This window comes from Peromyscus eremicus, chromosome 5, assembly GCF_949786415.1.
Source record: "Peromyscus eremicus chromosome 5, PerEre_H2_v1, whole genome shotgun sequence".
Lineage (NCBI taxonomy): Eukaryota > Metazoa > Chordata > Mammalia > Rodentia > Cricetidae > Peromyscus > Peromyscus eremicus.
The window spans coordinates 115,702,700-115,722,190 of NC_081420.1; the positions used below are offsets into that span (position 1 = coordinate 115,702,700).

General features: G+C 39.0%; 1 protein-coding gene across 2 annotated transcripts in view; it reads left to right on the plus strand.

Annotated features, from left to right (window-relative positions):
- Iqcm (IQ motif containing M) overlaps positions 1–19,491 on the plus strand; it is a 467,544-nt gene that overhangs the window by 171,025 nt on the left and 277,028 nt on the right. The window lies entirely within an intron of this gene.

Here is a 19,491-nt window from a genome sequence, read left to right on the forward strand (position 1 = left end):
GGAAAAGTGCAGAATTGCAACCACTCGTGATATTTTCAAGATTTGCTTAAAGTTGCTCTAATACAAAAATATTCTTTTAAAATACCTGGAATATGTACTAAAGGAACCACAGCCTCAAGACAGCAAGACTCTGTCCCTTTCACAGCCCCTGCCCCATAGCAGCCCATCATTCATGTTGAGTGAATGGATGGATGACAGAGACAAGTTAAAATGAGACAGCACCCGAATGAAGCAGTTAAGAAGTGTATCTGTGTGTCGCTTCACTCTAGAGAGGGTGGTAAGACACAGCACAGTTGTATCAGTGCCCAAAGGAAAAAGAAGTCGGGGAATAAAATACTTGACACTATTTTTAAATGTTTTTAAAAACATAGTGACTGTTAGTGGATTGAAGTGGTGGTGTCATTAAGCCAACTAAAATGTGTTGCAGTGTTATGCCTTAAACCTGGACTCACCAGCACATTGTCAGTTTCATCTCAGAGATCTCTCAACACTCTCCCCTCAGCAGTCAGAGTAGAAAGCTGCATGTTATGAAAGCATAAAAATGGTAATAAATCCATAATTTCTGAGTGATATATGCTTTCTGTTCCTTTCTCTTTTAAAATGACATGTATCTCCAATATGAGTTGATACCAATGTTTTATCATGTGGAGTTTTGTTGAATTTTGTTTTGTTTTTAGCTAAACCACTATTTTTTAATTGGAAAAAAAATTCTAAAACAACTAAAACAGAAATGTCTAAAGGCTTGAGACAGGCAATTTATTTTAAAAAATAAAATGTGAAAAAATGTTGATTTCTGTTCTAAAATAATTTATATACATTCATTGCATTGCATCTTTGTTGAAAAACTAAATATTTTTAAAATGCCTTTAAAGTTCATTTTAATGATGTTTTCTAAAAATCCATCTGACACGGGCTCCTACTCTATTTGCTGAAATGTGTCTCCAGTAATCACAGGAAGCATTCACTGAAGTCGATTAAATAACAATGTTACTTAAGCAGTCAAAGAGCATAGGTATGTGTCCTCAGAAGTGCACAGTCATTTTCTATAATCTTAAACATTTCAAAAATATTAATAAATCATCATTTTCAGTGAAAGAGAAAAGAAAGAAAACTAGATTATAGGAATCAAGACCAATTCTAATTCCCATCCATTTATTGAAATTTGAGTGGATGACCAGGGTGTCACTCCTCGAAGTCTCATCTTTTAAAATGGTGTAGCAGAGTGCTTGCTAGTGTTAATATTGGCGTTCTGATTCTCCTAGCTTCTAAGTGGAAGCCTTATCCAAATTACTGAATCACTTGGTGACTGTTTCTTCATGGGAGATATGTGGAGGCTAATAATAACACCAAACTGAGAATGATTAGAGCACGCTTGTTGAGGTGTGTGGCACAACCTGATGCTCACCAAAACTGAGCTGTAGTTACCAGTAACGGTTTCAAGTGAATGAACTCAAAGGCACAATAGGGCAAACACCTGGTTTGCAAAGAAGTGCCTCGGCACCTATCCTGCAAGAGAAGCCGTCTTATAGTACCACCGTCACACTGTGAACACTGTGGCCCTTCTTAGAGACACCTGTCTCTGCTGTTGTCATGGATGGAGTCATCTTGCTTAAGACCTTCAATCTGCCCTTTTGCCTTCCTACCTCAGTACATTCAATAAATCACTTCTAATTTGATATTCCAACAAACACCCTCTCACCTGTGATTTCCAAACTATTTCTTACCTTTCTGAGTATAGGGGATAGAACCATGGTATGGACTTTTACTTAGAAAGCTGTTCTTTTTTTGAATTTATTTAACTTTATTTTATGTTAAATTTATGCATTGGTGTGAAGGTATCAGATACCCTGGAACTGGAGTTACAAACAGTTGTAAGCTACCATATAGGTGCTGGGAATTGAACCCGGGTCCTCTGGAAGAACAGCACCAAGAAAGGTGTTCTTAACAGACAGTTTCCAAAGAAACTCTGGAAGGAGGGAGTTTAGTCAAAGAAGCACACATTGCCCTAAGTGACAAATTCTGTGGCCTGATGATGTTCCCTTCCACTCTGTGGATTTTAAGTTTCATGTGTTGTCTTCAAGGAAAGGATGAAGTTACTGTTTAGGAAAGGAGTAGATTGTTAGACAATTTCCTTTATCTGTGGCTGGTTCTTAGTTTTGCTACAGACTGTTAACAATAGAAGGACAGTGATTTCCCCCAAGTTCACAGTCTTGAGACCCTCAGGGAAGATCACAGAGTATCCCCTACAATTCTGTCTGATACAGCCTCCACCAGGTGTGGGCTTGCAATGCTGGGGAATGCTAAAGCCTGCTGTCAGTAACTCCATGTCTCTCATTTGACCTCACTACCACCTCTCCCACTCTGGAATCTGTTCACTGTGCTGCTGGAACTCACACTGAATGTCAAAAACAATCAAAAAGTCCTTATACTTTCTTAAAATATTCCCTTCACACTCGAGGCCTAACTGACGACTGTTGTGAAAGCATTTCTGCTTTGGCTCTCTAAAGTGGTGCCATTTCTTTCTGCCATCCTTAACACATGCATCTAAGGGTGGAGATAGAGTGTCCTCCCTAATCCTCATCACTGTTGCTTCCAGACCATTTTCCCCTCCTTTCTAAAATTTTCAGCTTTGGCTCTCATGTCATCCAATGGCATTCTCCATTAGCTTGCTTCCTGTAGTAATTAATATAGTTTGTGCTCATCTTCTCATATCTTAACTTTAACCCTAGGACCCTTGTTAGTCTCTCTAAAGCTTGTCATCATTCTTGGCAATTTTGCTATATGTAAATAAAGTCTTTCATTCATTAGCTTCTCAGCTCTTTTAGCTCTTTTCCTCTAGTGGTTTTTGCTATCCATCCATCATCCCATACATGCTCTTTCATGTTAATCTTAAAGAGAGCTAGATAGCACCTCCACTATTCTACTTTGAACCATGCTACTGATAATGCATGGCACTTTATAAAGTCCAACAACTTTAAAAAATTAGTTCCATGAGGTATCTTGGGGCTGAAATCGCTTCTTTCCTTGCACTAACTTCACCAGTAATTTTATCCAGCTCATGAGTTCCCTCACCAGCATATTTATATGGCCCCCAGACTCCAGCTTACATATTTTGTAAATCAGTTGTACCATTTATTATATTTTGTAACTCAATTAGGAGATATACTATAATTTATTGGAATAATTTTTACACACATGGAGCTCAAATATTTTCTTTCATTTTGAATTGAAAATTGTCCTGTAAAGAATATAGCTTTGAGGGTTTTTATTTGTTTCTTTCTTTTTCTACCCAAGGACTAAAATACTGGTTAAATAGTAAAAGATAATTAGAATTTTGGCTGGTTTATCAGGAAATCACAAAAATAAGTTCACAAACATAAGGAAGCCAGATTCCATAGGGGCCTCATGTTCTTTAGAGGCATTGGTTTTCATGGTTAACATTTCTTCCTATTTGCCTAGAGTTTCTACTTAATAACTGTGATAATAGTCTTAGCTGGGGTCATCCTTGTGGGTTCCTGGGGGTTTCCCTAGCACCACGTTTTTCCCTAACCCTGTAATGGCTCCCTCTGTCAAGATACCTCTTTAATTGTTCTCGCTCTTCACCCCTCCTCCAACTCAGCCATCTCAATCCCTCATGTTCCCATCCCCCACCTCCTTACCTCCCCCTCCCAGTTTACCCAGGAGATCTTAACTATTTCCCCTTCCTGGGGCAATCCATGCATGTCCCTCTTAGGGTCTTCCTTGTTACCTAGCTTCTCTGGGGTTGTGAATTGTAGCCAGGTTATCCTTTGCTTTGCATCTAATATCTCCTTATGAGTGAGTACATACTATGTTTGTCCTTCTGGGTCTGAGTTACCTTGCTCAGGATGATTTTTTCCTAGTTCCATCCATTTGCCTACAAGTTTCATAATGTCATTGTTTTTTTACAGTTGAGTATTACTTCATTGTGTAAATGTACCACATTTTCTTTATCCATTCTACAGTTGAGGGATATCTAGGTTGTTTCTAGGTTCTGGCTATTATGAATAATGTTGCTATGAACATAGTCCTTGTGGTATGGTTGAGCATCTTTTGGGTATATGCCCAAGAGTAATACTGCTGAGTCTTGAGGTAAGTTCATTCCCAATTTTTTTAGAAACCACCATACTGATTTCCAGAGTGGCTATATAAGATTACACTCTGACCAGCAGTGGAGGAGTATTCTTCTTATTCCACATCCTCTCCAACATAAGCTGTCATCAGTGTTTTTGATCTTAGCCATTCTAATAGTATAAGATGGTATTTCAGAGCCATTTTGATTTGCATTTCCCTGATGGCTAAGGATGTTGAGCAATTCCTTAAGTGTCTTTTGGCCATTTGAGTTTCTTCTGTTGAGAATTCTGTACTCCATTTTTATTGGATTATTTGGTATTTTGATGTCTAGTTTTTTGAGTTCTTTATATATTTTGGAGATCAGCCCTCTGTCAGATGTGGGGTTGGTGAAGATCTTTTCCCATTCTGTAGGCTGCCATTTTGTCTTATTGACCCTGTCCTTTACCTTACAGGAGCTTCTTAGTTTCAGGAGGTCCCATTTATTAATTGTTTCTCTCAGTGTCTATGCTACTGGTATTATATTTAGGAAGTGGTCTCATATACCAATGCATTTAAAGCTACTTCCCACTTTCTCTTCTATTAGGTTCAGTGTGACTGAATTTATGTTGAGGTCTATGATCCATTTGTATTTGAGTTTTGTGAATGGCAATAGATACGGATCTATTTGCAGTCTTCTACATGTTGATGTCCAGTGATGCCAGCACCATTTGTTGAAGATGCTTTCTTTTTTCCATGGTACAATTTTGGCTTCTTTGTCAAAAATCAGGTATTCATAGATGTGTGGATTAATGTCAGGGTCTTCAGTTCAATTCCATTGATCCACATGTTGGTTTTTATGCCAACACCAAGCTGTTTTTATTACTGTAGCTCTATAGTAGAACTTGAACTCAGGAATGGTGATGCCTCCAGAGGTTCCTTTATTGTACAGGATTGTTGTAGCTATCCTATCCTGGGTTTTTTGGTTTTCCATATGAAGTTGAGTATTGTTCTTCCGAGGTCTATGAAGAATTGTGTTGGGATTTTGATGGGGATTACAGTGAATCTGTATATTGCTTTTGGTAAGATTGCCATTTTTACTGTTGATCCTACCTATCCAAGAACATGGAGATCTTTCCATTTTCTGATATCTTCTTCAATTTCTTCCAAGGACTTGAAGTTTTTGTCATACAGGTCTTTCATTTGTTTGGTTAGAGTTACCCCAAGATATTTTATGTTATTTGTGGCTATTGTAAAGGGTGATGTTTCTCTGATTTCTTTTTCAGCCCATTTATCATTTGTATATAGGAGGGCTACTGAATTTTTTGAAGTGGAGAGGGTGCCTGAACTACCCTTCCCCTGTAACCAGATTGGTGACTACCCTAGTTGTCATCATAGAACCTATATCCAGTAACTGATGGAAGCAGATATAGAGACCCACAGCTGAGCACTGTGCTGAGCTCCTTGAGTTCAGTTGAAGAGGGGGAGGAGGGATTATATGAACATTGGGGGTGGGCGTGGGGTGGGCATGGGTTTAAGATCATGATGGGAAAAACCACAGAGACAGCTGACCTGAGCTAGTGGGAGTTCACAGACTCCGGACTGACAGATGAGGAGCCTGCATGGGACCAAACTAGGCCTCTGAATGTAGGTGACAGTTGTGTGGCTTGATCTGTTTGTGGGGCCCCTGGCAATGGGACCAGAACTTATCCCAGGTACATGAGCTGGCTTTTTAGAGCCCATTCCCTGTGGCTCAGCTTTGATGCATGGGGGAGGGGCTTGGTCCTGCCCCAACTTGGTATGCCAGCCTGTGTTGTCTTCCCAAGGGAGGTCTTACCCCCTACGAGGAGTGGATGAGGGGTGGGGTGGGTGAGAGAGGGTGAGTGGGAGGAGGGGAGAGAAGGGGAACTGTGGTTGGTATGTAAAGTGAAAAAAAATTTAAATAAAAAACTATGATAATAGGAAGCCCAGCCACATCTTTCCCCTTCTCTCTTTTTGATTAGTTCTCTCTCAGTCCACCAATATATGTTTAAAGGTGTATATGTATGGATGTTTTCTAGGTATGAATATATATGGCATGATTGTCTTATCAGCATGGTGGAATCTTCTTCCAATAAGATGAATGACATTTTGTTAGGACAATAAAGTATTAGGCTCATGGAATCTCAAAGAATATCTCATAATGAATTGTGTTAGCAGCAAAAATAACTTCAAATAGTCAAAGCTCTTCTCATTATATGTTTATATTATATTCAGGTAAATAACAAATTTGCATATTTCTTTTTTTTTCTTTTTTCTTTTTTTTGGTTTTTCGAGACAGGGTTTCTCTGTGTAGCTTTGCGCCTTTCCTGGAACTCACTTGGTAGTCCAGGCTGGCCTCGAACTCACAGAGATCCGCCTGCCTCTGCCTCCCGAGTGCTGGGATTAAAGGCGTGCGCCACCACCGCCCGGTGCATATTTCGTTTTTATAATACATACAGCCTTATTAAAAATGTTCAGAAAAAAAAAACACATTTTCCATTAATGCTCTGCTTTCTCATAACCATGATTACCAATTTGTTTTATTTTCTTAGAATTTTGCTTTTTAATCTTTTAAAAACCTGTAGCAACACAAATTTGAACGTTTCCTATAGTTAAGTCTAATATTATTTGATTAATTGCACAAAATATCCATTTCATTTTCCCCCAATGCTAATAACATTATCTCCCATCTACCCCTACATGCCAAAAGGTGTCCTTCATCTACCCCTCCTGCATGCCCTTCTGGAGTGGTCCATATCAGAGAGGAGACATCACATTCTTTGTCCCAACCTTCCCATAGGGTATAAAGACAGTAAAGAAAATGGATGAATCAGGGGTTCTCTACTCATTTTAGAAGTATAAAATAGATAAAAATAACCATTTTTTTTTTTTTTTTTTTTTTTTTTTTTTTTTTTTTTTTTTTGGTTTTTTGAGACAGGGTTTCTCTGTGTAGCTTTGCGCCTTTCCTGGAACTCACTTGGTAGCCCAGGCTGGCCTCGAACTCACAGAGATCCGCCTGGCTCTGCCTCCCTAGTGCTGGGATTAAAGACGTGCGCCACCACTGCCCGGCTTTTTTTTACTTTTTTTTTTTTTTTTTTAAATAACCATTCTTGATAGGCTTAATTTTATACCAGGGTCTACTGTATAACTGCAAGTGGATTGAGAAATACATGAAGCTTATCTGAATACATTCAGTCATTGCTGTAGCCCTGTTAATTCTATGACTTCTCATTTCCAGAATTTTACTGTAACCATCAAATGTCTTCTTATTTTCAATCATTGGTATAATTTTAATTATTACCATACACTAAGATGTCTGACAAAAGTGAAATTTAGTATGTTTCAGATATTTTGTTATTCTTTGGTATAATGACTTTTCAAAATATTAATGAAAGGGTAGATGTTTAAAATAATAAATTTATTTCTAATGTAATAATAGTATAATTTTTCACTTTGCTATATATATATATATATATGCATATACACACATGCAAGCACACACATACATACACACATATATACATACATACACACACATACACACACCCTATATATATATATATATATATATATATATATATATATATATATAATTTGGGTCTTGGATTTTCTGCGTGCTCAATCCTAACTTTTCCAATTTTTCCTATGAGAAACTAAGAATCATTAAGCTTGTGACCAGCCCAAGCCATGTAAGTGTCACATTACGTTTAGTATGTGTGAATGTGTGTACGTATATATGGTACTATAGATAAAACCCCAGGGCCTCACCATGCTGCACAGCTACTCTACTACTGAAGTACACCCCAGCCCTAGTATCATAGTTCTGATTCCAATTTCCATATTTATTCCATTTTACTATAACAATTTACATACATTCATGTTGTCTGATATGTATTTAAGACAGCTATGCTATTTAATTATTATACTATCAGTATATAGTAAAGCAAACTGTTTTTCAGAATAGGAAGGGGATGTAAGCATTTTGTAGAGCATGAAACATTATGAACTAATTGGTAGTATATATATGCCTGGGGTTTTGACAGTTTTTGTCTTTGTACTATTATATACTATATTTCTCATTTCTTTGCATATTTTTAAAGTGAACTTTTTCATTCAGTCTCACAAATATCAATATGGTTATTGTGTGTTATACAGCTTTGAAATGTGATTTAGAAATTAGTTTGTGTTACTCTTTCAACATGTAATAATTTAATATGAAAAATGCTTTTTTGGCATGAATTCCCACAGCTCTCCTTAATAGGCACTTGATAAAAGTAAGAGTTTGTTATCTGAAAAGAGATCTTGCCTCTTCCTCTCCATGAAATTGTGAGAAAATATTCCTAATGTGCCAGATTGTAAGCAATCAAAGGTGTCCGTGCTGGGAGGGAAGCATGCTGTGACATCAGGGCTCAGCAAGTCTTTCAGGGACATGTGAGAGGTAAGAGAGATAGTTTCAAAGCATTACAGTAACAGCCATGTCTCCATCAAGACTGCTTTCTGCTCATACCTGCCACACAGGGAGAACCAATAGGGCTTAGGTAATTGCAGATAGTCTAATTTCTGAAATTCCAAGGGAGATAGTACATAGTCAATAAATATTAATAGTGTTGAGTAAATTTCTTACGTTTGTTATTTTAAATAGTTTTAGACACAGCATTTTAAAATTATAGGTAGAGAACTCATTCATACATCCTATAGCAACACTAAGAGAGAACACCCTTAGACCCATAATGTACAATAGAAGAAAAATTGTAGTATTTTCCTAGTGTATTAAAAAAGTGAAGAAGAGGTGAAATAAAATTTAAAGATACTTTATTTAATATGGCTAAATGTATCATTTCTATATGTAATCAATATGAAAAGGCATTAGTAATACATTTCATATACCTTTTTTCTCATTAAGCTTTTTTTTTTTTTTTTTTGGTTTTTCGAGACAGGGTTTCTCTGTGTAGTTTTGCGCCTTTCCTGGAACTCACTTGGTAGCCCAGGCTGGCCTCGAACTTACAGAGATCCGCCTGGCTCTGCCTCCCGAGTGCTGGGATTAAAGGCGTGCGCCACCACCGCCCGGCTTCATTAAGCTTTTGAAATCTGGTAGATAGGGAAGCTTACCACATATTTCAGTTTTGAATACACTTTATGTGTTTATAAAATCCACGGCTTATAGTGTTTGAACACAGCTTTTGGCTGTGTGTGTCAAGAGACCTTGACCACTTTTCTGTATTTCATGACACTTGGTATATAGCAAATGAACAAAAACATTTAAAAAGAATGAAGATAAGAAAGACAAAGCCCAAAGAACATTGGAATGAAACTGTGCACTCCCCTGATGACAGGTAAAGTGCCTCCTGACTTCATGTTTATTCAATCTTCAGTGTGAATTAACATATTAGGAATTTAACATATTTGTGTTTATTTTTATTAGATTTTATAAATTGACCTACCAAAACGTAGTATTTTTTTTTCCAGTTACAACTTAGTGGAAAAAAACTAGAATCAACGAGTAGGAGGTTCTTGGCACCAAGATTATAGCCAAGGGCAATTATGTTAAATTGCTTAGCATGCTGTGGAATTAATTGCCCATGATCTTAAGCATAAATACGTAATTTATAAAACAGCCTCTAAGCATGCAGGTCCACATTTGGATACATGAACATTTTGGTGAATAAGTGGCAGTCATATATCCAATCTGAAAACTTAATATCCCCATCACTTCAGGTCTCCTTAGCACCCCCTCTGCTTGGGCCATTGCCCAGGGAACTGTCAAACACAAGGGTACATAGTTTGTTCTTCCTTGTCCTACAGACACATTCACACAGACCCAGCATAACAAACACGCAAAACTGTGAAATGTGCAGGACACACACACACAGAGGTAGGTACCTGAGAATGGAGGCTGGTTTCATGGGCATATGACCTTGCCCTTGCAAAGGATCTAATGCCCTGTGACCTTGAAATTCTTAATAACTTTATAAATTGGTTTTCTAATTGGTGCTGTGTGCTTGAGTCTGCTGTGATGATGGGGCATGTTTTGGAGGCTTGCGGCCTGGCTCACAGTTGTCCTACCTCCTGCCACCGCACACCCATTTTACAGGGACAGGTTCTTGACAATCTGCTCTTGGATTCTACCAAGTAGTGTCACTAACACTTCCCTAGTGTGGAGTCTGGGTGCCAAAGCAAGGAAGGTCTAGGATGAGTGTGGAGTCTGAGTAGCTGTGATAAACATGACAGGTAGACACCCCTGAATCAAAATGTTTTCTCCATTTATTTATTTTTCTTAAATAATTCACCATTTTCATTTTGTGGACTCTGCAAGTTATGTAGCTGGCTGGCCCAGGATGATGTGAGGAATGATGATAACAATCAACCCTGTGATAACACTGTCCAGGTCCTATTATAGAGTATTTCATGTGCTACTCAGCAGCCTCTCCATGCCCACCCCTCTTCCCTCTTAGAGCTTTCCACTGCATCCCTCAGAGATGACTGCTGACATTAGCACTGTGATGCTAGTGTCCTTGCTTTCCTGTCCCCCTTTGTCACTGGGAGTAGTGGAGACGCACCATTTGTTGTGTTGTGTATGCCTTTTCTCTGCCACTCTTGCTTGCAGACCATACCTGTGTCTACACACTGCTGTCGCTGTGTGTTGTCATGGTGCAGGTGCACTTTTGAACTGTCATGGACATACCCACTTTGTGCTGGGTTGGAAAGGCTCCTTTCTCTGAGGCACATACTGAAGAGAGATTTTGTGACTCTGGGAGTTGAAGTCTTCAACTCCTCAGTAATGCCTAGCCACCCAGCTAGGTTGTACTGATCTGTGCTCCACCTGCAGACAGTACTTCCCTGTTGTGATTGGTTCTTTAAACTCTTACCTCAGACCTATGAGTTGGGATACGGGCATTTCTTTAAAATTTGGCTTTGCTTCCCTGGAAATGAAGTTGAATATTTGCTTTCTTTCTTATACTACTTGGCTATCTTAATAGATTTTAAAGTCCCATTCATTTTTATCTACTTTTCCTTTGGCTTTGTCCTGTTTCTGAGTTGTAGTGGCTCTTTATAAAATATTCTAAACTGTATTTTGTCAGTTTAAAAATTCTCCAGTTCTTTATTATTTATCTTTACAAACATTTAATTTTTTTTTTACAAATAGAAACTTAATTTATCAATGAGTTCTTTATAGACCCATTTCTTTTTTAATGTTGTTTGTTAAACATTAAAAATTTTTCTTCAAGTCACAGAATTAATGCCCAGTTTTCATATTTAAGTTGTTTAGGTTCCTTAGAGTTGAATTTGGGCAAAAAGTAAGCAAAATACTCAGTTTCATTCTTTCTTGTTCTTCTTCCTCCTTAATAATCATAGAAATCTTTACTGACATGTCCTCTGACTTCAGGACCACCTCCACCACACACGGGTTTCTGTAAATGCACCTCTACCACACTCCGGTTTCTGTACATGCGTGTGTATTTCTGTTCTTGTGTTATTTCTCTGTTGAGCTTGTCTGACCTGATAAGAGCAACATTACTCATTGCTGTTTTTATAAAAAACCTTTTGTCCAGTTTTCTATTTGTCTATGACAAGATGCTGTTCCTGCATTCATGAGTGGAAGACATGCTTTCTGTTTTTCTTTAAATGTAGTTTTAAGTCTGTGTCATGAAGTTGTTGTTGAGACAGGGTCTTGGGATGTAGCCCTGTTTTGCCTTGAACTCAGTCTTCCTGCCTCATGTTCCTAACAGCTGAGATTACAGGTGTGCTACCATAGCAGGCTAATAGAATTTGTCTCTGTTCCCATCTCCTTTATCTGTCCCCTGATCTCACTAGATATGTTATTTTTGTATGTGCCCCCATACTTTAAATAGACCACTATGTTTAAATTATAGTATTTAATAATTACTGATGATATTGGTACCTGAGCTGTCGGTCTTGGGTCAGTTCAACCACTCATCAGCTTCTTTTCCTTTCTCAAAAATTCAGGTTAATGGTTACTCACATCTCATACTAATAAAAGTTGTCTATTACACTCCTTTCTCTTATGTATCTTGTATAGTTTCTGGACGGACTGTGCTCTTCATTTCTCAACTTTAGCGTGTTTTCTGAGGTGACTTTTAGTGAGTATCATAGAGTGCGTTGAATTGTCTGCTGAGAGATTTGATATCCTTTAGTTTGAAGACTTTAATTGTATTTCAGTATTTTGTTAACTGTCTTTACCTTGCTATACTTTGTGTTATTTTGTTTCTTTCCTGTTTACCATTGCTCTTCTAATCCCTTAGAAGGTTCTATTGTTTTAGGTTGTCCACATCCATCAATCCTATTTTCAATATCCTCTCCTCTTTTTTCATTTCTGAAAATGCTTTTATTTTCTTGGTTTACTTCTCTCCTGAACTTACCAACTCAGATAATTATCTTTAATGTTTTATTGTATTTTGCTTTTATTAAAAATTGGTTCTTTTTATGGTAGTGGCCAACTTTTATCCCTTTCTCAATCTATTACAGAGTGTGCTTGGCCAGCATGTCTGTTATTAACTTGTGTCAGCACTTCTCATCTGTTTTGTTCCTAGTAATAAGTTTCGCCTCATGACATATCTGTCATACATTGAATCCTCTTCCAATGTTGTTTTTCTGCAGTATTTTGTATGCATTAACTGTTAGCTAGTTTTTAGTTATTACTCAATTTTAATATATTGAGCTTTTCTAGGCCCAGCCATTTGAGGAAAGCTTGGGTGTGAATAGCTAGTGAATAACGGGGAACTCCTTTAATGACATGGTTTGTGTATGTACATGAGTTATTTAGCCTTTATTTCCCCAGCTGTTTTATTTCCACACTGAGAGACAATTCACTTTGTTGGATACCCACCCTCCCTTCCACCTCATCTGGAGGCTGAGTGCTGAGAATATTTGTGAAGACATTTCAGCTTCATCATTCAAAAATTCTTAAGATCCCCTAAAAATAGCAAGAGTGATTCTATTGTCAAAATAGGGATCCTATCCCCATTTCCCCAGATAGAGTTGATTCTTTCTTACACTGTGGCCAGTTATTTTCTCCAAGATTAGCAACTGTGAGCATCAGTGACAGCCTTTTGCTTGTACTCCCACTTTACTCCGATACCTGCTAGGAAGAGGTTCACCCCTTATATAATATGCTAGGAGGTTCTAGAATGTTGCCTGGTTTCATTTAAATAATTTGCAATGTGGTATTTATTGGTTATTAATTATTTTTGAGAAGTGAAAGAGGTAAAGACTTCATTTTATTCCAAATTTTATGAATCAGAATGTATAATATTATTTTGATATATTGAAACAAATGACAAGAAGTTAATCTCCCTGAAAGAATTAGAATTCAAATATGTGAATTCTTGGCATAAAGCATTATTATCACTCTGTACTTTTATGCTAAGTGATATTCTTAGAATTTCATCAACACTTGCTTATAAGGTACAAGATGCAAACTAACATTTCAGTAGAGTACATTCTTCCAGCTGCTGAAATAAACTACCCCCATGTGGTTTAATAATAACAGAAGTCTATTGTCTTATAGTCCTAGAGCAGTGTTTCTCAACCTGCGAGTCATGGCCCCTTTGAGTTTTCAACAATTCTTTCATGGGGGTCACATATCAGATATCCTACATACCAGATATTTACATTATGATTTATAACAGTAACAAAATTATAGTTATGAAGTAGCAATGAAAATGATTTTATGGTTGGGGTAACTACAACATGAGGAACTGTGTTAAAGAGTCAGCGTTAGGATGGTTGAGAACCATTGCCCTAGAGGATGGATCCCTGGACCAAAGGTGCTGGCAGAGCTGTGCTCGCTTCATAGCCGTTGGGAGAGAATCCCTCCCTGTCTTTTCTAAATTGGAGGTATTGCTCCATCTGTACCTCTGACATCACAGCAGCATCTTTCAGTGTGACTATATGTCTCTTCTTTCTGTGAAGATATAGGCAGACTAAGTTAGGGACCCTCACTACTTTAGTATTATCTCATCTTGATTTAACCAATCATACCTGCAATGATCCTATTTTCAAATACACTCACATTCTCAGGTATTGGGGATTAGAACTCAATTTAACCCACAAAATAAGGCCTGTTAGGTGGAGAATGAATTAGCTAGTTGTTTTAACTTCAATTTTTTAAAACCAGATAAACAAGCCTTGTGAAACAACTCTTTGAAAGAATAAACACTGTTCTTTTTATCACAGCTATCCTTATTTTAATTTTGTTTAAATTTATAAGTTTCATAAGTTGAATGAAAAGTATTTGGAGGCCTTTTTTTTGCTCCTGTATCAGGATGTTCAGATGCCTGAGTTTCTCAGTTGCCTGTTTGATGGACAGATTGACAGTTGTGCCAGCACACACAAGCCTTTGTCATGCAGCCCAGAAAATGGGGACACAGGAATGATGCTTCGAATTAGTTTGTCAATGAATAAAGTTTAAGTTCTCAGGGGCTTGATGATTATAATGGAGTATTTATTTCTGCATAACGAGTGAAAATATTATTTTGATAAATTACCCTTTTAAAGTCATAGAGTTCAGATACATTTTTTAAAATTTTTAAAAAATTTTTATATAAGAATAATGTAAAAAAATAATGTATTTATATCATTTTCACTCCTACCTCTCTTTCAAATCTTCCAATGTCTTCTTATACCTCTCAAAATTTATGACCTCTGCTTCTACAGTTAATATCGTTACTTACATACATATAAGCATGTAACTAAGTAGATTACATACCTACCTACCTACATACACACACACACATAGCTCAATAGATATACCCATTTTAGTGTTGTTTGTATGTCTATGTGTTTCGGGCTAAGCACTTGGGGTTGGAAAGCCTATCAGGGGCTCATCCCCAGAGAAAACTGATTTAAAATAAATCACTACAGAACTACAGAAACAGTTGAGCAGCTCCTCGCCAGACAAGTACCAAATCCAAATTGGGATGTAGCATCTTGAACAAGCCTGTGAGTGAGGAGAATAGGCTGAAGACCTATGTTAGTGATTTTTACAAAGGACTATCTAGATGTAAGCTGAGATAAGAAGCTAAGCAGAATGAAAGTGGCCCCTTCTCTAGAGAATGATGGGATCAGTTACTTTTTAATCTTTAACTCTATTTGTAAAGAATACCTTGCTGCTTCTCTGTATCAGGAGTTGTGGCCACTTACAGTGCCTTTCATGGACTCTTGTAACTGCCTAGGATTGTCAGGGAACTTCAAATTTTACCATAGCTTAAGATGGTTTCCAACTGTTAATGCCCCCAGGCTGCTGTCAAAAGGAAATGCAAACTCTCTTTTACCACAGGGGATTATGTAAATTATTTTTAAAGAGTGGTGGCATTTGAGTAACTAAAAACTTAACCATATAAGGAAACAGTACAAAACTTGTAAGAATCAGCCAAAAAATATATACTATTGACAGTCTTATTCAAATTCAGATATTTTCTAATGACTGGATTCAGATATTAAAGAAGTTATGCTTAGTGTGCTTAATGAAATAAATGATAATTTGAAAATAGATACATAGAATATGTAATTATAAAAAGTGATACCAATTTGAAATAAAACTAGTAGAATTTCTAGAAATAAAAGTTTGATAGTTATTGCTAAATAGGCACCTCAGTATAGGAACTCTACTAGAAGGAGAATTCCAATATTGGAGAGGAGAGGAGAGGGAAAGAGAAAGGGGAGGGGAGGGGAGAGGATAGGAGGGGAGGGGAGGGGAGAGGAGAGGAGAGGAAAGGAGAGGAGAGGAAAAGAGAAAGGGAAGAGGAGGGGAGAGGAGAGGAAAAGAGAGGAGAGGAGGAGGGGAGGGGAGGAGAGGAGGGGAGGAGAGGAAAAGAGAGAGGAGAGGAGGGGAGGAGAGGAGGGGAGAGGAGAGGAGAGGAGGGGGAGGGGAGGGGAGGAGAGGAGGGGAGGGGAAGAGAGAGAGGACTGGAGAGGAAAAGAGAAGAGGAGGGGAAAGAGAGGCATGGAGGGGAGGGAAGTGGAGAAGAGAAAAAGAGAGAGGACAGGAGAGGATCCAAAGAGGGAGAAGAACCAAGAGGCCAAGAGAAAGATCAAGAGAGCACTAGTCAAAATGGCTAGGTGTTACAGGAGAAGTGAAGCTGGGGATGGAGAGGTTTGAGTAGGGGCAGGAGTGAGAAATCCTGAAAAGAGGTAGGACTCTGTAACAGGTAAATGCCAAAGACGCTGAGAGATGCGGGAGAACCTAGAGGCCAGCATCCACTTTGACGTGTTAAATAGACACCTCAGCTGGCCATCTGTCCGCAGTTTCCTTGAGACCTAGCAATTATGTTGTCAGTGGACATATTTGGGAGCATACTAGGAAAGAAAGGACTATGAGTAGGAAAGTGATACAGATGCAACCCAGAGTGGTGAGCAGGAAGGTGTGGCAGTGAGGGTAAGAGTGAGGAGCCAAACCATGACAAGTTCCCACAAGTTCCCACAAGTCTGAGAGCACAGCCCAGGAAGCAGAAAGCAGCCAAGGATGTGTCGGAGTAATTTGTAAAGAAATGATACTGAGAAAAGTTTAGAGTTTATGAAAGATATCACTGCTTAGATTAAGGATGTCCAATTATTTTTAAGTTTAGTTTATAAAAATACATGGCTTGAGAAACCAAAAGAGAGAAAAAATTAAAGCCTCAGAAGGAGGGGTAGAGGTGAGGGTGGAGAAGGGAGGGAGGAGGAGAGAGAGGAAAGGAACGGTGGAAGGATGGGGAGGAAGGGGAGGAGGAAAACAGATTTCATAACAATAATGGCTGAGAAATCTGTGTGCTTAATAAACTAACTGTTGATTTAAAAATATGTAGGTTTGATAACATCTTTGGGGAAGTTAAAAAACAAGTAGATAAGTGAAAATGGAGAGTAATCAATGAACAGTGATTTTAGTATAAGCCGAGATGTAAATGAAAAGGTAGATTCAAAAAGGCACAGATATCCATCAGAGTTAAAAATAAACTGTTAATAAATAGTAGCAGTAAAAATGTCTAGTGGGTATAGGGTATCAATGTGAAATACAAGCAAAATAAAACCAAACATAAGAAAAAAACCACAGACCCACAGTTCTCACCTTAAAAAGAATCAGGGATAGTTTACTTTGTAGCCAAATTTGAGTGACAGTGCCGGAGAAATTTAGGTTTCTCCCAGGTCTGTGTTCCTCTGTGGATGCAATTTCACGAACTTTTGTAGCTTTACAGAACAAAGCTATTCATAAATCAAGTTTAAAGTCACTGGTGGGTGCATCAGAGAGGTGGTACAGAGGGAGGTTTTCCACAGGCCTCAGATGCCATCTGGCGATGGTTCTCAGCCTTTGGGTTGGTGCAAGCCAATGTGTGCTAAGTTAACAGATTCTAAACGTTTTTATCCCTTTTTTATTAATTTTTCATGTAATATATTCTGATCATATTTTTTCTCTTTCCACAACTCCTCCCCAATCCTTCCCACCTCCAAAAAGTTTTATGTGTTATTCACAGGATGCTAGTTTGAACCAAGAAGGTAGATAAGCACTGGTTATGGGGCGTTAAAGCTAGCCCATGGTAGCCTCTGGGTGTACAATATCCCAATGTGTTCACATCACTGCACTTCTAATCAGCCAGTCAGTCTTTGTGGCTGCAGCTTCTTCTTACCTTTCTAGAATTGAATTCCTATTGACAAGGGTATATAATTAAAATAACTAGTAGTGATTATAATTCATAATTTATTAGAAAGAATATAAATTAAAGTACTATAGGATATATATAATATATATTATATATATACATATATAAGTGTGGTGGCATATGCCTTTAATCCCAATGTGAAGTAGGCAAAGACAAGCTAATCTCTGTTAGTTTGAGGCTAACCTGGTCTACACATCAAGTTCTAGGCCAACTAGGGCTACATTGTGAAGTCTTGCTTTTTTTTTTAATGATGATGATTATTTATATCCCAAATGCAGTTTCCCCTCCCTCCCCTCCTCCAAGTCAGTCTCTGCCACCTCCCCTCTGACCCTATGTACACGCCTCTGTTTCACATTATAGGGTATTTTAATTCATGAAAAGAGCAGTCTTTCAATATGCATTTTAAATATTTAGAGTGTCATTTTCAAAACTAATTTTCAAGACAGTGAAAGTGAAAAAAAACTAGCATAGTTAAGGTATTAAAGATAATTGGGAGTGCAGAGTGTGAGGGTGCAGAGTGTGAGTGTGCAGAGTGTGAGTGTAGTATGAGGGTACAGAGTGTGAGTGTGCAGAGTGTGAGTGTAGTGTGCGGGTGCAGTGTGTGAGGTGCAGAGTGTGAGGTGCAGAGTGTGTGAGGGTGCAGAATGTGAGGGTGCAAAGTGTGAGGTGCAGAGTGTGAGGTGCAGTGTGAGGTGTAGAGTGTGAGGGTGTAAAATGTGAGATGCAGAGTGTGAGGTGCAGAGTGTGAGGTGCAGAGTGTGAGGGTGCAGAGTGTGAGGGTGCAGAATGTGAGGGTGCAGAGTGTGAGGTGAAGAGTGTGAGGGTGCAGAGTGTGAGGTGCAGAGTGTGATGTGCAGAGTGTGAGGGTGCAGAGTGTGAGTGTGCAGAGTGTGAGTGTGCAGAGTGTGAGGTGCAGAGTGTGAGGTGCAGAGTGTGAGTGTGCAGAGTGTGAGGTGCAGAGTGTGAGTGTGCAGAGTGTGAAGGGCAGAGTGTGAGGGGCAGAGTGTGAGGTGCAGTGTGAGTGTGCAGAGTGTGAGGGTGCAGAGTGTGAGGTGCAGAATGTGAGGTGCAGAGTGTGAGGTGCAGAGTGTGAAGGGCAGAGTGTGAGTGCAGAGTGTGAGGGGCAGAGTGTGAGGGGCAGAGTGTGAGGTGCAGTGTGAGTGTGCAGAGTGTGAGGGTGCAGAGTGTGAGGTGCAGAATGTGAGGTGCAGAGTGTGAGGTGCAGAGTGTGAGTTGCAGAGTGTGAGGTGCAGAGTGTGTGAGGGTGCAGAGTGTGAGGTTCAGAGTGTGAGTGTGCAGAGTGTGAGGTGCAGAGTGTGAGGTGCAGAGTGTGAGGTGCAGAGTGTGAAGGGCAGAGTGTGAGGGGCAGAGTGTGAGGTGCAGTGTGAGGGTGCAGAGTGTGAGGGTGCAGAGTGTGAGGGTGCAGAGTGTGAGGTGCAGAGTGTGAGGTGCAGAGTGTGAGTGTGCAGAGTGTGAGGTGCAGAGTGTGAGTGTGCAGAGTGTGAGTGTGCAGAGTGTGAGTGTGCAGGGTGTGAGGGTGCAGGGTATGAGGGTGCAGGGTGTGAGTGTGCAGAGTGTGAGGTGCAGAGTGTGAGTGCAGAGTGTGAGTGTACAATGTGAAGGGCAGAGTGTGAGGTGCAGAGTGTGAGTGCAGAGTGTGAGTGTGCAGAGTGTGAGTGTGTAGAGTGTGAGGTGCAGAGTGTGAGTGTGCAGAGTGTGAGTGTGTAGAGTGTGAGGTGCAGAGTGTGAG